Genomic DNA, 20,653 nt, shown 5'->3' with positions numbered 1-20,653 from the left:
GCCCATCCAATCAAACCCCTGGCACATCCACACCCTATGCCGGTTGGACTGTGACACCATCACCACCATAGTGTACATGATACATTTTCATCCACGTATAAATATGCACTGCCATCCCCCCACCACCAAGGGTGCTGTCTGTGCTACACTACCTGTCCGCAGGCACCTACGGGCCAGCTGCATAGCAGTTCTCAACCACCATCTACACATATGCTGAACTAAGTGCACGATGCCCTCATGAAGCACACAGGCAGCCATGAATCCCCATCATGAACTGGCTAGGATATACCCAAAACCAAAGTATGCTTCCATGCACTGCCATGCATGCCCAAATTCGTAGGTGCCATCGACTGCACCCATGTAGAATAGTAATATTCCCATAACATAGAGGCTGTGTCCCGCAATCGCAAGCAATACCACTCCCTCAATGTGCAAATGGCATGTGACTCAAGCAAGATCATCACCCATTGCTGTCCCCGAATCCCTGGATCCACACATGATTCCATGGTACTGCGCAAGTCAAACCTACACCATCACATGCCGCAACATGCTGGACTGGAGTCGAACCACAAGGCCATGGCCATGCTGTGGGGTACTGATGTGTGCGGATGCAGTAGGGGGGTTGGCCCACTGCCCCAGGGTGGGAAAGGTGTGTGTGCGAAAGCACACCAGTGCGCCAATAGCCACTGACTTGGGAATGCATGCAGAGGCAAACACTCCTCACCTGAACCAGCCGAACGGAACAGGACACATCACTGTACCACACATCCCAAATGATGTATATGGATGAAAATATGTAAGAGGCACAACCAGGGCCGCATGGTGTTGGCAAGCAATGCATGACTGAATGGGATGGCAACTACGGCAATGCGGCTAGTCTGACCATGCATAGCAAACAATATTCCTCATGAATCTCCAGACTACACATTGTCGCAATACCGCAGCACATGACCCTCAGCATGCAGGAATAGACCCTGTATCTTCCATTCAATCCCATCCAGTGTACCACATCCCATTACAGTATACATTGCATCTAGGTGACCATTTCCTACACGTACTGGGACATGTGCATGCCCACATCAAGTAGCTGGTGACATGACTGTGCTCCCTGAAGGTGGTAGTTCTGAGCAACATATACCGATTCGTCTCCACCTGCAGGTGATGGAGGCCATCCCTTGAGGCCTGGGATACTTACCCCTGTGCGTAACCCGCAGAACTGCCATGAAGAGGAGTACAGTTGTGTGCATACTCGTACCCGTGTAGACATTCCGCAGCATAACCAGGCCTGGTGGGGCACTCCCATGTAGGCCGGAGAAGGTGGCACAGATCACCATGGCCTGTGTCATGCTGCACAACATGTGCGTCTGAAGGAATGTAACACTGCCACCTCACATTCACAGGCATGACCTGGGTGAGGATGAAGGGGATGGAGACAGAGGCGAAGGAGTCCCCCTGCCATTATGTGCTGCACGGGATAGACATGCTGTACGCCAATGCAAAATATACACAATCCATAGAAACGCATGGACGATGTGAGTGATGTGTCTACGACACACTGAATCAGGACATGCACACCTTGATGTTCCCAATTGGCCCACTGTACACCAAACAAAATGAATGCACATGTCTGAAAAGAATGAAGTCCAAACAATGATATGCCTACACACTACGGTGTATTTCAATCAAACGTGATGTGGCGGACATAATACCCTCAAAACACCCCTGTGAACTCCCTCTCCCACCCCACAAACCCTCAAAACACCCCTGTGAACTCCCTCTCCCACCCCACAAACCCTCAAAACACCCCTGTGAACTCCCTCTCCCACCCCACAGATGTAAAGTGTCCCCATATGTGCAACGAACAGTGCTCTCTTCCCCAATGTGGTCCTCCACAATGTTATTGTCTGTGCATTCACTTCTTTGGAAGTTTTGGTTCGGGGGGTGCCATGGCCGACCATCGTGCGCTCTTCCTCATCAGACGCACTGGACTGGATTGAGACGAGGTGGTAGGGGTAGTTGTTGCGGAGGTATCTATTGTCAATCCGCTGTCTGTGGCAAGGTGTGGCCGCTGCATCTGAGCGTTACCTGCAAGGAGGGCCTCTGTCAGTGACCCCATGCACTCCCTGAAGGCACGCGTATGTGCCTCCACTGCAGCAGTATTGGCTGCAATAGCCGTTACAATGGCACTCATGGCCTCTTTCCCTGCTTCTACCTGCTGGTGCATGATTTGGAGCATGGAATCCTGCCGGGCATCTACCCTTGTCAGGCAGGACTCCAACGAGGTGTCGTCCGCAGGTGTGCTGGTTGCTGGCCGGGTGGTGGCTGGCAGGGTGGTGGCTGGCCGGGTGGAGGAAGGCAGAGTGGTGGCTTGCAGAGTGGTGGCTGGCAAGGTGGTGGCTGGCAAGGTGGTGGCTGGCAGGGTGGTGGCTGGCAGGGTGGTGGAAGGCGCCTGCGCGGAGCCCTCGTCCGGGGCACTGTCCTCAAACAGCGCATAGTCTGATTCCCTGAGGTCGGAGTCATGTAGACAGGGATCATTGAGGCACTCAGACTCCGCAAGAGGTTGGGGGCTGGCAATGTGGCTTGTGGTGGGTGTGCCAGACATCACATCTGCATCATCTTTCCCCTAAGTGGACACAACGTCCCTGGTGGCTGGCGGCACGGCTCCCACTGTTGTGGTTCTCTGTTGTTGTACAGTGGGTGCAGGTGTCCCCTGCAGGGTTGGTGCCTTGCGTGGCGCACTGGCTTTGGTAGATGTCTTTTCCTTGGCCTGCTGGGTTGTGGTGGCCCTGGTCCCCTTGCGTGCACTGGACGTGCTTGCACCCCTGTCCAGTGGTCCACCTTCATCATCGGAGCCTGGGGGATAGAAGAGATGCAGGTCATCAGTGATGTTGTCAAATGGCAGCTATGATGAATTGCGGTGGGATATGTTCATGCATTCAGCCATCATTTCATTTCTGGGTTGTTGCTTTAGGTGTACTGAGGGGGTATGTGGGGAATCAATGCATGGCTGGTGGGGTAGCATTAGTTTGGTCTCTGTGTGGTGGGTGCATGGGCATGGTTGGGTCATGTGGCCCCTCTGTTGGGATTGGGGTCGTCACTCAGCGTCCATGTGGTGCAGGGAGTGACAATGATTATTCTATGGATATGTTGATGCGTCACCTTGCCCACTCTTCCCCATCAGTTGGGCCACATCATGTGTCGTAATACGTGGTTGTGATGGTACACTCACCTTCCTCTGTGGTGATTGCTGCGCCGGCCTCCTGATCTCCGATCCCCTCAATGGATTCAGGGTCGATGAAACCACTTGCCGTCTCCTCCCATGGCATCAATTTGACTGGGGAGTGTGGGCCACCGCCTGTCGCCATTGCAGCATTCTGGTTCTCCGACAGGATCCTCCGGACACGGAGGCGGAGGTCGTCCCAGCGCTTCTGGCAGTCACGCACACTCCTTGGGGCGCTCCCCACTGCTGACACCCTCTGAGCGACCTCAAGCCAGACCTCTTTTTTGCGGGTTTGGGCTGCATGCTTTAGGTCTGTGCTGCGTATTATGTCAGCATGCTCTTCCAGGGTGTTGGCGAGCATGGTGAGCTCAGCGTCCGAGAAACGCTGCTTCCTCTTCCTCTGGGTGGATTTCCTGCTGGCCTTGGACATGATGATGCTTTTCTGACACACGACGACACGGGAGGAGTGGTGGTTGTGGAGGATTGCAATGGAATGTGTTTTTAAAGATGGCCGCCGGCCCATTTCCCGTTCCTGCGCGATGACGTAATTTCCGGGTCCGGTTTTGCGAACACAGTGATTCTGTGCCGGAGTTACCGTGCCGGTTTTTAGTGGTTCATTGAAGGCGGTTACGGAGTGGACGCAAGCCACAATGCCGGTATAGGGGGGTTGGTGGGCCGTTACCGGGATGGCGGTTTTTCCACTACCGGCATGGGGGGGCGCGCGTGCTCGCGCACTCGTGATCGGCCGCTGTTAGCGGGTTCTTGAGTGCACGAACACGCACTTCCCGCCATGCCGGTAATTGAGCCGGATTTTCCGGCCAACTTGTAATGAGGCCCATTGTGTCAATGTGGTGTGTTTCGGCCCTATGGCAAGAGATACAGTGCATCCATCCTTGATCTTCTCCTTTAAGTGTGCCAGGGCTTCATCAGGACGGAAAATTAGTAATATACCAGGCTACTATGACTTCTGGCCCACATGATACTTTTTTCTTTCTCGAATAACAACATATTAAATCTCAAAAAAGGCCCAAGTCTGTGTCTTATCAAAAAATAAATAAATGCTAAGTTTCATGGAGCATGTGGAGAATTTAGTTTCACAAGATACACACATCACTACCTCAATGTGGTGAGCACAGCAGGGACAGGGAAGAGTCGCTCAATTGCTAAGACTGACTTTTGGCTTTGAGATTTTATAAACACAGGATATCTGCTTAGTCCAAAATTAATGTAGGAATTCTGAGCTTTACTTTACTTTACTTTACTTTATTACATTTATATAGCGCGGCCATAGACCCTAAGGCGTGTGGGAGCTACAAGACACATACAAACAAATAACAGAAAATCATATATAATAAAGGCATACATGTTAAAAAGATATGTACTCATCAGATTAAAAAAAAACACAGTACATGAGTTAATTAAAAAGGTGAGTCTTCAGCCTCTTTTTAATGATCCCAAGTGACTTGATACGTCTCGTGTACAAGGGGAGAGCATTCCAATAGAGGAGAAGGCTGAGTTGGCTACTTTAAAAGTTAGACATTTCGGTACCACTTATAGGTGCTCATTATTAGATCTTAATGTTCTGGTGTTTGTTCTCATGGTAAGTAGCTGTTGTAGGTATTCAGGCATATTGCCAAGTCTACATTTTTGCACTAAGGTCAGAGTCCTGGACAGGATTCTAGACTCTAAGGGCAACCAGTGGACATTGTGTCTTGCGGTCATGACATGGTCTCTATATTTAAGTTTCATCACAGTTCTGATTCCCCCATTTTGGCATACTTGCAGTCTATTACAATCAGTCTTATTGAGTCCCATGAGGAGACTTGAGCAGTAATCTATTTTAGATCCTATTATCGCTCTTGCGATAGTCTCTGCGTTGTCTTGAGATATAAGGGACCTTAGATGTGCTAAAAGTTTAATTTAATAGGCACATGATGATACCAAACTGCTGACGTGTTGTTTCATCGTCAGACGTTGGTCAAAGATCACCCCTAACATTTTCACCTTTTTTAGTGGCATGATAGTTTCATCTCCCAATTGAAAACTATCATTGTGGTCCAAGTTTATTTAGAGGGTGACAGGATCCTATAACAAGCAGCTCAGTTTTAGATTTGTTCAAGGCCAGTTTATTATGGACCATCCAAGTTTCAATTAAGGTGAAAACTCTATTGATGGCACATTCATCTATGCTATGTGAACCAGAACCAGAGGGCGGGATGACACATTGAGGGTCATCCGCGTAATTAGTAAATATTATGTTCTCCTGGTCAAGCATTGCAATTAGAGGGACTGTGAAGATGTTGTAGAAACAGGGAGAGGTACAGGCACCCTGAGGTACGCCACAGGTGATCGTGGTGGGTTCAGATTCTCCCATACCGCAGAAGACCCCACTATCACAATTGTTGAGAAATTATGAGACCCATTTACATGCAAGGGGAGAGAAATTTGCAACTTCGTGCAACCTGGTGGCCATGATATCGTGGTCTACCAGGCCGAACGCTGCGGAAAGATCAAGAAGCATAAGTAGTGAAGCTTCATTACGATCCATGTGGGACATTAGCTTGGACTTAAGTTCCAAAAGCGCGGTCTCAGTTCCAAAGCCAACCCGAAACCCAGAGTGATGGTTGTTTAAAATTGGATATTTCTTTAGGTGATCTGCAATTTGTATATAAGCCACGCGATCAAGGATTTTTAGAAGGAACGCCGTATTAGTGATAGGCTGCTAGTTATTTGGAGCATCAACTGGGAGGCCAGGCTTTTTCAAAATAGGCATGACCCAGGCTTTCTTAAGATCCTGTGGGACCATACCAGAGGTTATGGAGGCATTAACAAACTTGCAGATAGAAGTGATTGAGAGGGGGCACAGGTTTTGATCAGCATAGTGGTGTAGATATCGTTCTTCCATTTTGTGGGCTTCAGTTGGTAAATAATGATTTCTAGTTCTTTTTCCGTGACCAGGGATAGGTTGAAGGTGGGGATGAGCGGAGATCTTTGGAAGGACCAGTCCGCAGGCATGGGACCCGTACATTTTAAATTAGTGCTCTTTTCAAAGATGTTACCCTTGATAGTATCTCGGTTCTTATGCATAGCTTGTTGCATTACATTGAACCAAGAGACATCATCAGTGATGGATCTCTCTGGAATAGTATGATTAGTTCTTTCTTGTTCTTTCTGTATGAGAAAGAGCTCTTTTGTGTCGTGTTGAGCATTTTGGATCCTATTATTGAAAAAGTTATATTTGGCCTTTTCGATGGTCTTTTTATGGGTGGAGGCTATAGCTATGTATTTACTGAGGAGCACGGGTGTGTTAGAGGACTTCCCTATGTGGTAAGATTTAAGGGTCAGTGACTTCAGAGATTGAAGTTCTGGTGTGAACCATAGGTTACGTTTAATATCAGGTTTTGCTGGCTTCTTTTTGATGGGAATTAACAAGGGGGATCTGTGCCTCTCTAAGAATAGTGAGCAAGGTTTCCACGTCTGGATTACCCTAGTAACTTAGGATGAGACCCAAAGTTACTTAAATATGCAAATTAACAAGGGGGGTCCTGGGAGTCCCTCTGCCAGACATTAGTCCTGGTTACGAGAGACTTACCCAGAGTCTTTAGCTCACTATCTTTCACAGAGAAGAAATATCCCAAACATATCAGTCTTTGTCCTGCCCTGGGGCAGTCCAGCACCAAAATGCAAGGCAATTCTCCTCTGAACAAGATTACCAACAGAAACCCCAGACACGTGTTTCAGTCTGGTTGGACCTCTTCCGTAGGGTGGATCTGTGCCTCTCTAAGAATAGTGAGCAAGGGGTCCACGTCTGGATTACCCTAGTAACTTAGGGTGAGACCCAAAGTTACTTAAATATGCAAATTAACAAGGGGGGTCCTGGGAGTCCCTCTGCCAGACATTAGTCCTGGTTACGAGAGACTTACCCAGAGTCTTTAGCTCACTATCTTTCACAGAGAAGAAATGTCCCAAACATATCAGTCTTTGTCCTGCTCTGGGGCAGTCCAGCACCGAAATGCTAGGCAATTCTCCTCTGAACAAGAGTACCAACAGAAACTCCAGACACGTGTTTCGGTCTGGTTGGACCTCATCAATAGGGTGGATCTGTGCCTCTCTAAGAATAGTGAGCAAGGGGTCCACGTCTGGATTACCCTAGTAACTTAGGGTGAGACCCAAAGTCACTTAAATATGCAAATTAACAAGGGGGGTCCTGGGAGTCCCTCTGCCAGACATTAGTCCTGGTTACGAGAGACTTACCCAGAGTCTTTAGCTCACTATCTTTCACAGATAAGAAATATCCCAAACATATCAGTCTTTGTCCTGCCCTGGGGCAGTCCAGCACCGAAATGCTAGGCAATTCTCCTCTGAACAAGAGTACCAACAGAAACCCCAGACACGTGTTTCGGTCTGGTTGGACCGCATCAGTAGGGTGGATCTGTGCCTCTCTAAGAATAGTGAGCAAGGAGTCCACGTCTGGATTACCCTAGTAACTTAGGGTGAGGCCCAAAGTTACTTAAACATGCAAATTAACAAGGGGGGTCCTGGGAGTCCCTCTGCCAGACATTAGTCCTGGTTACGAGAGACTTACCCAGAGTCTTTAGCTCACTATCTTTAACAGAGAAGAAATATCCCAAACATATCCCTGGGGCAGTCCAGCACCGAAATGCTAGGCAATTCTCCTCTGAACAAGAGTACCAACAGAAATCCCAGACACATGTTTCGGTCTGGTTGGACCTCATCAGTAGGGTGGATCTGTGCCTCTCTAAGAATAGTGAGCAAGGGGTCCACGTCTGGATTACCCTAGTAATTTAGGGTGAGACCCAAAGTTAGTTAAATATGCAAATTAACAAGGGGGGTCCTGGGAGTCCCTCTCCCAGACATTAGTCCTGGTTACCAGAGACTTACCCAGAGTCTTTAGCTCACTATCTTTCACAGAGAAGAAATATCCCAAACATATCAGTCTTTGTCCTGCTCTGGGGCAGTCCAGCACCGAAATGCTAGGCAATTCTCCTCTGAACAAGAGTACCAACAGAAACTCCAGACACGTGTTTTGGTCTGGTTGGACCTCATCAATAGGGTGGATCTGTGCCTCTCTAAGAATAGTGAGCAAGGGGTCCACGTCTGGATTACCCTAGTAACTTAGGGTGAGACCCAAAGTCACTTAAATATGCAAATTAACAAGGGGGGTCCTGGGAGTCCCTCTGCCAGACATTAGTCCTGGTTACGAGAGACTTACCCAGAGTCTTTAGCTCACTATCTTTCACAGAGAAGAAATATCCTAAACATATCAGTCTTTGTCCTGCCCTGGGGCAGCCCAGCACCGAAATGCTAGGCAAATCTTCTCTGAACAAGAGTACCAACAGAAACCCCAGACACGTGTTTCGGTCTGGTTGGACCTCATCAGTAGGGTGGATCTGTGCCTCTCTAAGAATAGTGAGCAAGGGGTCCACGTCTGGATTACCCTAGTAACTTAGGGTGAGACCCAAAGTTACTTAAATATGCAAATTAACAAGGGGGGTCCTGGGAGTCCCTCTGCCAGACATTAGTCCTGGTTACGAGAGACTTACCCATAGTCTTTAGCTCACTATCTTTCACAGAGAAGAAATATCCCAAACATATCAGTCTTTGTCCTGCCCTGGGGCAGTCCAGCACCGAAATACTAGGCAATTCTCCTCTGAACAAGAGTACCAACAGAAAACCCAGACACGTGTTTCGGTCTGGTTGGACCTCATCAGTAGAGTGGATCTGTGCCTCTCTAAGAATAGTGAGCAAGGGGTCCACGTCTGGATTACCCCAGTAACTTAGGGTGAGACCCAAAGTTACTTAAATATGCAAATTAACAAGGGGGGTCCTGGGAGTCCCTCTGCCAGACATTAGTCCTGGTTACGAGAGACTTACCCAGAGTCTTTAGCTCACTATCTTTCACAGAGAAGAAATATCCCAAACATATCAGTCTTTGTCCTGCCCTGGGGCAGTCCAGCACCGAAATGCTAGGCAAATCTCCTCTGAACAAGAGTACCAACAGAAAACCCAGACACGTGTTTCGGTCTGGTTGGACCTCATCAGTAGAGTGGATCTGTGCCTCTCTAAGAATAGTGAGCAAGGGGTCCACGTCTGGATTACCCCAGTAACTTAGGGTGAGACCCAAAGTTACTTAAATATGCAAATTAACAAGGGGGGTCCTGGGAGTCCCTCTGCCAGACATTAGTCCTGGTTACGAGAGACTTACCCAGAGTCTTTAGCTCACTATCTTTCACAGAGAAGAAATATCCCAAACATATCAGTCTTTGTCCTGCCCTGGGGCAGTCCAGCACCGAAATGCTAGGCAATTCTCCTCTGAACAAGAGTACCAACAGAAAACCCAGACACGTGTTTCGGTCCGGTTGGACCTCATCAGTAGAGTGGATCTGTACCTCTCTAAGAATAGTGAGCAAGGGGTCCACGTCTGGATTACCCTAGTAACTTAGGGTGAGACCCAAAGTTACTTAAATATGCAAATTAACAAGGGGGGTCCTGGGAGTCCCTCTGCCAGACATTAGTCCTGGTTACGAGAGACTTACCCAGAGTCTTTAGCTCACTATCTTTCACAGAGAAGAAATATCCCAAACATATCAGTCTTTGTCCTGCCCTGGGGCAGTCCAGCACCGAAATGCTAGGCAAATCTCCTCTGAACAAGAGTACCAACAGAAACCCCAGACACGTGTTTCGGTCTGGTTGGACCTCATCAGTAGGGTGGATCTGTGCCTCTCTAAGAATAGTGAGCAAGGGGTCCACGTCTGGATTACCCTAGTAACTTAGGGTGAGACCCAAAGTTACTTAAATATGCAAATTAACAAGGGGGGTCCTGGGAGTCCCTCTGCCAGACATTAGTCCTGGTTACGAGAGACTTACCAAGAGTCTTTAGCTCACTATCTTTCACAGAGAAGAAATATCCCAAACATATCAGTCTTTGTCCTGCCCTGGGGCAGTCCAGCACCGAAATGCTAGGCAATTGTCCTCTGAACAAGAGTACCAACAGAAACCCCAGACACGTGTTTCGGTCTGGTTGGACCTCATCAGTAGGGTGGATCTGTGCCTCTCTAAGAATAGTGAGCAAGGGGTCCACGTCTGGATTACCCTAGTAACTTAGGGTGAGACCCAAAGTTACTTAAATATGCAAATTAACAAGGGGTTGTCCTGGGAGTCCCCCTGCCAGACATTAGTCCTGGTTACGAGAGACTTACCCAGAGTCTTTAGCTCACTATCTTTCACAGAGAAGAAATATCCCAAACATATCAGTCTTTGTCCTGCCCTGGGCCAGTCCAGTACCGAAATGCTAGGCAATTCTCCTCTGAACAAGAGTACCAACAGAAACCCCAGACACGAGTTTTGGTCTGGTTGGACCACATCAGTAGGGTGGATCTGTGCCTCTCTAAGAATAGTGAGCAAGGGGTCCACGTCTGGATTTTTGATGGGTGCCAGGATGTTAGGTACAGGTTCTAAGTTGGTGGATATTAGTTTTGCTAAGTCTTCTGGAGTGTCTAGTTTTCGATGCGTGAATACAGAGTCAAGTATTGGTTTACTTTGTTTATAGTGATATTTTTTCATTTCCATACAAAATGTCAGTTTTATTTTGGCATTTAAGTTTGATAGTTTGATAGGGAGGTCTACCAAAATGTCAAAATTCATGAAGAAGTGGTCCGACCATGGACATGGTGATACTAGTATGTTATTAGTATTAATTGCATGACCAGCTACCCAGTCTAGGGTATATCCCATATTGTGTGTAGGTTCTTGAATGAGTTGTGCGAAGCCCAATTGAATCAGAGCATTTTGTAGATCAAGTGTGGCCTTGTCATCCTTGTGATGAAACCACAAGTTAAAGTCCCCCACAAGCAAACATTTTGTATTTGCTTTGAGTGAATTTATTTTGAAATTTGTTTATTGGCATTTAGTTCGGGTTACAAAACAACACCATCAGCGGGTGCATCTGTCAATATCAAATGAGCAAATTTCCACATAGTACAGCAGCATATTAAACAGTAACTACAAACAACAAATTAACTTTAACCGTCTCCTTAGTCGTCTTGAACAATGTTCTGCTGGTCTCCGACAGGGTGGATGTTTGGGTTATGGGGGGGGGGGCAAAACCAGTTCAGGAGCCTTCTTGGGCCGTGATGGTTTAGTTCCAAGTAACTTAGTTGGCCGCATGGATCTGCTATTCGCCCTGGCGAGTTATTCAAGGAGGTTTGTCGTCTGGAGAGTGGAACAGTTTTACCATGGTGTCTTTCCATGCAGTTAGTGCCATGCTCGAGTCTTCGGAAGATCTGGCTACGCTATCCTCCCAGGCCCTTGTTTCGGCGTTCGCCCATTTCTCAAGTTCTTTATGCCATACCGTGAAGATCGGACCTGTGGGCTTTTTCCATGACATGGCCATAGTTCTTTTTGCCAATATGCACACTAAGTCCATCAGTTTAACTGAGTGCTTGAATTTAGCTAGTCTGGGGTAGGTTCCCAAAAGGCATTCTTGCGGAGTCCATGTGTACCTGGTCAGACCCGCCTTTTCACACGTGTGCTTTATTTTTGACCAGAGGGTCTGAGTTTTGGTGCAGTTCCAGAGCATATGGATCAGGTTTGCATTATCCGACCCGCACCAGGTGCAGTTCGGTTGTGTAGAATTGTTGAATATAGCCAATTTGCTTGGGGTTAGGTAGGTGCGGTATAATACATTTATCTGGATCAGTCGAAATCTGTGGTTTCTAGAGACCTCCCTAGGGAACGCCAGTGCCCTATCCCATTCCTTATCTGACATCTCCAGTCCCATGTCCGTTTCCCACTTAGACCTAAGTACTGCACTCCGGGGGTTAGGAGTGTCGATTAGGTGACCGTATATTTGGGACACCACCCTCCCGCCTTCTCCGAGATTGTATAGTAGTGTTATGAAGGGGTCCATTTCCGGTTCCTCTGGCCAGGTTACCCATTTTATTCGTGCTATTTTTCGAATCTTCTGGTACCAAAGGTATTGGCCAGAGGGGATACCATCTTCCGCTTGCAACATGGGGAATTCCCGGAAGGTTCCCTCAGCGTATAGATCTCCCCAAGTGTATACCCCTTTCCTTTCCCAAAGTCTGATATTATGCAGATCGGTATCGGCCTTGTCCTGCCCCGAGATTAATGGCATTTCCGGGGAGTATGGCTGCTTTAGTTGCATGACCGACTCGGTTCTATGCCAAATTTTCCTACCCAGGGTCACCAAAATGGGTGCATTGCGTAGCAGGTTTTGGGGGGCCCAAATCAGTTCTTTCAGTCTTACCGGAGATATCATGTCCTGTAGCAGGGGAGTTTCAGACGTGATCTCGTCTGCTAGCCATTTAGTTACAAAGCCCAGCTGGGCAGCAAGGTAATATTTCTCTAGATTCGGTAGTTGAATTCCCCCTTGCTTGTATGGTAGAACCAATGTGGATAGGGCAACCCGGCGTCTACCACTTCCCCATAAAAAGTCCCGGATTATTGCATCAAGTAATAGAAAGAAGGGTTTAGTGATGTAGAAGTGCACATTTTGGAACCCGTATAAGAATCTAGGAAGAACAATCATTTTAACTATAGAGGCCCTACCCATCATTGATAGAGGTAGCTTAGCCCAGAAACCCATGGATTTACGTAGTCCCGGGAGTGCAGCCCTCGTGTTACATTCATGCATTAGCTCTGGGGTGTGCATTATCTGGATCCCGAGGTAACGGAATGAAGTGGTTTGCCAATTTATGCCCACCGAAGGAAGTTCTTCAGCAGGCCGACCCTTTAGTCCCGCTAGCGGAAACAAGCAGGACTTGGTTTTGCTGAATTGTATGCCCGAGACCTTCGCATAATTATCTAGGACTTCCAGCATTGTTGGCACATTAAGAAGAGGGTTGTTGACATATATAAGCACATCATCGGCATATAAAGAAACAATGTGGTCTACCCCGCCTATCCTTATGCCTGCGTCAAAAAACTGCTTTCTAAAGTAAATAGCTATGGGCTCCAGACCTAAGATATAAAGCATGGGTGAGAGAGGGCAGCCCTGCCTAGTTCCCCTACAGATGTCCCAGGCCTCTGACACATATCTCCCAGATTTTAGTCGTGCTCTTGGTTTATTATACAGGATCTTAATCCACCTAATGAACCCCTGGCCAAAGCCGAATCCTTCCAGTACTGCCACCAGCCACTCCCAATAAATAGAATCGAATGCCTTAATGGCGTCTAAGGACAGTAGTGCATAACATTCCTGGCTTGTGTCGGTTTGAGCTATTATGTGCTGGAGCCTGCACAGATTCATGGTCGTGTTACGACCAGGCACAAAGCCGTTCTGGTCCGTATGTATTATGTCTCCAATTACTCTGGATAGCCTCTTAGCTAGAATTGATGTAAGTATTTTAACGTCATAATTAAGCATAGCAAGGGGGCGGTAAGAGTCGCACCTATCTGCGGGTTTATTAGGCTTGAGCATTGGGACGACCAGAGTTTACCTCATGCTGTCCGGTAGGGTCCCCCTTTCATAAGATTCCAAGAAGACTTCATGTAATAGCGGTGTTAAGGAGGGTTCATATGCCTTGTAAAATTCCGGAGGCAGCCCATCGCTGCCCGGGGCTTTACATGTAGCCAGGGATCTAATTGCCTCAGTTATGTCCTCGGGTGTGATGTCCATGTCTAAGGTCTCAGATTGTGTGGGAGTTAGTTTAGGCAGGCCGATCTCATCAAGAGTATCTAGTATTTGGACTTGGGGGACTCGATCAGTGTGAGAGTATAATTGCATGTAGAAACTCGTAAAAGTATCATTAACACCCTGTTGAGTGTTGTGAGTTTCATCAAATTCATCCCGCAGTGTGGTGGTTATGTGTCTGGGGTGTTCTTTCTTGCAGAGCCAAGCTAGTAACCGGCCAGGTTTGTCTGCTTCTGCGTGTGCTTTGTTTGTTCTAGCGACAAAGTCAAATTTAGCTAATCTGCTCCATGCTTCAGCGCAATTCTCTCTAAGCGTACTAAGTTCTTCTTCCCTCTTCGGGGTGTCTATGGGGGCAGCTTCCAGATTCACTATTTCTTGTTCCTTCCTGCTTAATTCGCTGCGCAATAGTTTCCTGATGCCACCCGCCTTGGCAATGACTTCTCCTCGCGTTACTACTTTTAGGGCATCCCATAGAGTACTGACGTGGTCTATGCGCCCAGTATTTTCTGATATGAAATTGTCTATGGACTCATGTAGCTCCTCTTTAAATGCCAGATCTTTCAGGGCTTCCACCGGCATTCTCCACATGGGGATGGGAGGTTTTGGGCCAATGTGATTCCATTCCATTAGGAGTGGAGAATGGTCTGAGATGGTCCTTCCCAGATATTGCGCATCCCCTATCTGAGGTAAGTGCTCTCTACCCACAAAGAAATAATCTAATCTAGTATGAAGGGCATGTGGAGACGAGAAGTACGAATAACCTCTTTCATCTGGGTGTATTTCCCGCCAAACATCTGCCAGATCTAGTTCATCAGTCATAGCTTTCAGGGACGTGGTGGCAGTGGAGGGCCCCCTTGTTGGAGGCCAGGACCTATCCAGCGTTGGGTTGTGGACACAATTGAAATCACCCCCCCATATAAAGAAGCCATTCCTATATTGTAGCATTTTGGTACTCAGCTCCCTCAAGTGCGTAGGGATATTGTGATTGGGGAAGTACGAATTCACAATACATATTTCCATCTGCTCAAAGGTCCCCCATATTACCACATATCTGCCTTCTGGGTCTTTTTCCATCTTGGTGAGTCGGAACGGTACCTGGGGGTTGATCCAGGTGTAAACCCCTCTTGCAAATCTGGAGTAGGAGGCCCCAAAGCCCTGTCCCACCCAATGTTCCCTGATCTTCGCCTCTGACTCGGCAGTGCAGTGCGTCTCTTGTAGCAGAGCTATATCCACTTTTTTCCTATGCAGGTAGGATTTAATCCTATTTCTGCGGAGATAGGTGCCCAGGCCCCGCACATTCCATGTCATTATCCTGAATTGACCAGCCATAATGGTTTCAGAAGGGGTCCGGGGTCAATCCACCACTCATAGGGGCCATCTGTTAACTTGGCTGAGTCCCCACGAAGTTCCCCTAGCTGTAGGTTCAAACCCATCAAGTCCTCTATTTCCACCCTCTCATCCCTTATCCTCATATTGACGTTCGGAGACTTACCAACTTTCTCAACTTTCATCTCAAAGGATGTGTTAACCAAAGGGAACAACAAATAACTGCCCCCAGCAGTTGTTTCAAACTCACAACGCTCGGGGGCTCCCGAGCCTCCGGGGCCTCTCCAGGCCTTTCGGTACGGGTGGTGTGTAGGCATTCGGCCAACACTGTATTGGGTGGGGCGGGTCGCTGGTGTTCCTGCACTTGGGCCCTCGTGCTCCTGCCCAATTGAGACTTCTGTTCGTTGCAGCGTTAATTCAGGCTCCACAGACAATGTCGTGATTGCTTAGTGTCGTGATCCTTTTCTCAGGCAGTTCCAATCGTTCCTTTATCGCTTGTTTCCTTTTTCGAGTTTTTCCGTGTCATCGGCGAGGTTGTTGTGTTCAAGCCACATATTTGCAGCCGCCGGAGTTTCAAGGAAGATTGCCTTCTCTTTGTACAGTATTTTGAGTCTGGCTGGGTACAGCAGCATATACTTCAGATTGAGTTCCCGTAATTTAGCTTTTATCGGTACGAAGGAGTTCCGCGCTCGTTGCACCGTGGGGGTGTAATCAGGGTATATGACTATTAGAGAATCGTTCCTTCTGATCTCTCCGCCTTCTCTTGAGAACCGCAATATTACCTCTCTATCTCGGAAGTTTAAGATTTTAGCTATTATTGGGCGTGGGTGTGAACCAGGTGGCGGCCTTTTCTGGAGAGACCTGTGGGCCCGTTCCACAGAGAATCCCTGGGTGAGATTGCCTGCTCCAATTTCCTGAAGTAGCAGCGATTCGATGAACTCAGTGGGGTTCAGGCCCTCCATGTCTTCCGGAATCCCGAGAATTCGAACATTATTGCGGCGGGCACGTCCCTCCGCGTCCTCGGAGCGAGATTCCAGTCTAGCCACTATTGATTCCAGTTCTTGGACTTTCGCCTTCAGTTCACATGTGTCCTCACTGGTTTCTTGTAGGGAGGCTTCAGTTTTGGTCACCCTTTCCGTCAGGTTGCGGGCATCTTGCCTCATTAGCTGTATGTCTGACCTGATTTCTCCTATCTTATCTTCCATGGAAGTTCGTAGGGCCGCAATAGCCTGCAGGATTTGAGTGTCTCGGGGGTCCGCCACCAGAGTGGGTGTCTCTGTCGGGGGAGTGATCTCCTGCGTTGGTTGCTGCCTTTGCAAAGTCGTTGTGAAGGCGTCCATCGTCACAGTTTTTGATCTGTTCTTCGGAGGCGACATGGCCCGGTTTGGGGGAGCCAGACTTGTATTCCACGCTATGAGCTTTATCCTGTGACCAGAGGTTTGTTTCGGGTGGCCCTTGTTCGGGCGGAATATGGTTTCAGGTCCAGTGCGGATCCAATATCTAACCCGCCGGGCTTTATGAGCTGTGTTTGGCCTCTAGTTTTCGTATTTTGTGCCTCCGGCAGGCGGGGTGGGAGCCCTACCTCTTGGGCACACGTGTGATTATTCAATTCTCCCCAACCGTTAGATGCCTCCGGCGGTCCCGTCTGTTCTTTTGCCCTGGTGAGATCTGTGGCACTGTGGGGCGGTATTTGGGTTAGTAGGGAGCAGTGCAACAGACTGTTGTGGGTTCCCGGATGATGATGATGCGTCCGGCCCCAGCCGCCTAGTCCAGAGGCTCGCCTGGCGTATTACTCAGCCCGCCAAATTTCAGGCATAGAATTACCTTCTGTGAATCCTCCGTATTGTGGGTGCTTTGTGGTACCTTCTACCGGTTACGACAACCAGATGCGGTTCACCTTCCGCCTCCAACCGATGGGACCGTGTTGCGAGGAGTTATCCATTGATAGCACTCGCGGTCTCCCGACCAGACGACTCGGCGATCCTCTTAACGGGTGCCGGCAGGGGTGGGCACCGAGCGGTCCGCTCCGTCCCTGCTTCAGTGCACCGCTGGGATTCCCCGCTACCTCCTGTGCTTATCCGCCAACTGGGATCTCCTCTCGCGTTCAGTACGTCGTGTATGCACCGAGGTCACAACGCTCGTGCCGGTGTTAGTCGTGCTTCGTTTCGGCTGCTCGCAGAGGGGCCCGAGACAACAGCCACATCCAGCCAGCTCGCCGGCACTCTAGTCCGTCTCACTGTCGCGGCACTTCGTCAGCCTCCGTGCTGGGAGCCGCCATCTTGGGTGCCACCGGGGTGCCTTTTCGATGCTCCGTTTACTGCGTTGCTGGTGCCGATTTTTTCCAGCGACACGGTCAAGTGTGGCAAAAGGGTTCTCCTGCGAGCACGTTGATTTGTGTCTCGGATCTTTTAGTTCAGACGCCGTTATATCGGCCGTTGTAGGATCATGGGCAGGAGCACGGCGGGTTGCTGACTTCACTCCATGCGTGCAGGCCACGCCCCCTTGCTTTGAGTGAAGAGAGTAGGAAGACAGAGATGTTTTTTTTTTCACAAAGTCTCCAACTATGTCAGGTGGTTTATATAAGAGAAGTATGTTGAGGGTGTTCTCTGCATTCAAGCTAGTTTTAATGCAGAGGGAATCAACGCCTTCCATCACAAATTCCCTACTTTGCCAAATATTAAAAATTAGTATGTATATGAGTGCAACGCCTCCTCCCCTAACATCTCTCCTGTCACATCTAATCTTCCCATAACCTGATGGAATGGCTAAATTAAGAGAAGGGCCTGCTGCTGTATGGGCCCATGTTTCAGAGATAGCACACACATCTATATTATGCTCTTCAATATGTGTGGCAATCTCCAAAGCATGTTTTACTAGCGATCTGGTATTTATAAGAAGGAATTTAATGGAGGAGTGGTGGGTGAGGTGTACATCCATGTTATACTCGAAAGCATCTATATGTGTGCTTTATACCTGATTAGTGGTTTCTTATTTCTCGACATGCAGGTGTAATTAGTCCAAATTGGAATTGGGGTAGAGGGTTGATCCACTCCGGCCTTATTTGGAGGACCAACCTCTTGGGGTAGCTCCTATTCTGGCCTGTGGGCAAACAGAGGGTAGGAGCTTATTAGAGAAAAAAGGGAATGTTTTCGGGTTCATAACGATTGCGCAGCAGTGGTTGTCTACCAGGTGACCGTGCACTGTACGTGTTGGTTTTGCATATCAAAATGCTAGTATGCGTAATTCAAAGCGTCACATAACTTAGGGCCTCATCACGAGTTGGGTGGTAACGCCGGCGGTATTAACCCTACCGCCAACCCCCCGGCGCTATTAGCACCGGATCACGGGTTTGGCGGTAATGGAATTCCCCATTCCCCACTGAGCCCATTCAGGAATGCCCCATTCCCCATTGGGCTCAATGGGGAATTTTTGCGCTCTTACCGCCGGCGGATTTCCCGTCGGCGGTAATAGCGCAAATTTGTCGGCGGATTTCCCTCCAGCTCAGAGCTGGGGAGAAATCCGCCAAAGCCCTGAGTTGGGGGACCCTTAAATCCGGCGGTAATAGCGCGACCGCTGGATTTAAGGGTTACCGCCAAACTCGTGATGAGGCCCTTAGTGTGCTGCACTTACTGGTCTGCGTAGGGCTCCAATTTAAAAAAATAATCTGGATGCTTTCTTCTAGGCCATCCGTGCTTCTCCTGGTCTAGCCGTGCTCAAAAAGCAGAGCCGGCTGTTCCAGAGGCTTTTACTTCTATATCGTGTGCCCACCGTTGGTCACGTGACTCTTGCCCATAGACATACAACGTTGCACGGATGTTATTTGGAATCTGGTGGGCACGGGATTAAGTGTTCTCATACATAGAAACATGTTGTATGTTACAAATATTTTTTAGGAAGTGAGTTATTCTTACAACTTGACAAATAGGAACTAATTACAAACAGGTTAATAAAATATTGCACCCTGTTGGTTCCTAGGAATCAAAATTTGAAAAAGTTCTGGTATTGTTAAAAGTGGATCTTGCTTGCAATTTCTACGGGCTTTAGTTTGGTTTAGGAAACAAGAAATGTATGTTTCTACACACATAATGCAGGAATAGGAGGTAGTCTTTGTATCCCACACCCCCTTCCTCATATATTTTGTCCCCTACTGATATGTCAGAAGCACTTTTGAAAGTTCAATACTGGCAGCTTAATAATGCCACCAATGCAACATCTGATTTTGGTGCATGTCTTTTCCTCATTTACCGCGCATACGCTTCTGGTACACACGAAATCCCCAGCGTTAATGGAAATCGGCAAAAAAGGTCATTGACTAATGGTGAAAATAAGTACACACGCAGACAGAAGCGGCAAACAAAAGAAATGAAATACAATGCATACCAGGGGTTGGGATTGGATGAGGTGGAGGATCCTTATCATCAGGATCAGTCTAGCAAGTGGTACTCTGATATGAGCAGTACGGGGAGACAGGCCACAGACGGTAGCTGTTATGTGTGCTCACTGAGTGGGCACCTTGATTTGTTAAATATTGTTTCATATATCAAGCTGAAATAATGCCAATTTACGATTTCAGAGATGCTTACATTACTTCCCCTTTTTAGATTATTGTGCAGTTAAAGCATGAACGGGTTTGTTTGGTAATTATTATGTTTTGTGTGCCTTTTGCCAAATAATTCCCTTTCTGAATTCTGTATCCTCCTACTGTGAATTCATGGCACTGGATTATGGAATTCATAATGCACAGCTCACAGCATGGTGACATGGCATTTTTTTTCTTATTTCGGTTGCTGTAGGGTGAACTGGAGGGGAACTTGATATTTTTCTCTGCTTTGTATTGTTCTTTGATGCTCTGTTGCGCTCCCCCTCCCCCGCCCATGCAATACAATTACACGCACGTGGACAGTTCAGTGGATGTAAAATGGACTGAGGGGGTTGGGGGAGCCATACAGAACATACAATTATAGGTGTGAAGGTTATAAACATTGTGCGCATTCCAGTAATTACCCCAGTCAGACTAAATAGTATCGAGGCCAGCAGGAATGCGTTGTAGTTTCATCATTATCACAATAAATGTTCTGTAATTGCTCATCGCATCTCTTGTGCAGTAATCCCCCACAGGAACAATTAAAGTAGCTGACCCAGCATAATTGTTGACTTTTTTATGAGCACATATAAAATCGTGTGTGGTCATTTCATGAAGGTGACATTTGTCAAGAGAATAGTCCCAAATCGACTTAAGTTGTAGCTAATTCTCCTATCATCTATGAGTGCGGTTATTACCTCCTTATCAGAACGATTATGCAGTAACTACGTCCATCAAAAAGAGAGTGAAGTAATTGCCCTCTGTTACCATGCAATTCCATCACCCTTTAGAGATACTCTGAAGGTTTTTTGTTTTAGCAACCCGTAATCCATCCATCCTCCCTCCCTTC

The sequence above is a fragment of the Ambystoma mexicanum genome, chromosome 4p, assembly GCF_040938575.1.
Source record: "Ambystoma mexicanum isolate Mex_15411 chromosome 4p, UKY_AmexF1_1, whole genome shotgun sequence".
Taxonomy (NCBI): domain Eukaryota; kingdom Metazoa; phylum Chordata; class Amphibia; order Caudata; family Ambystomatidae; genus Ambystoma; species Ambystoma mexicanum.
This window is presented reverse-complemented; position numbering follows the sequence as displayed.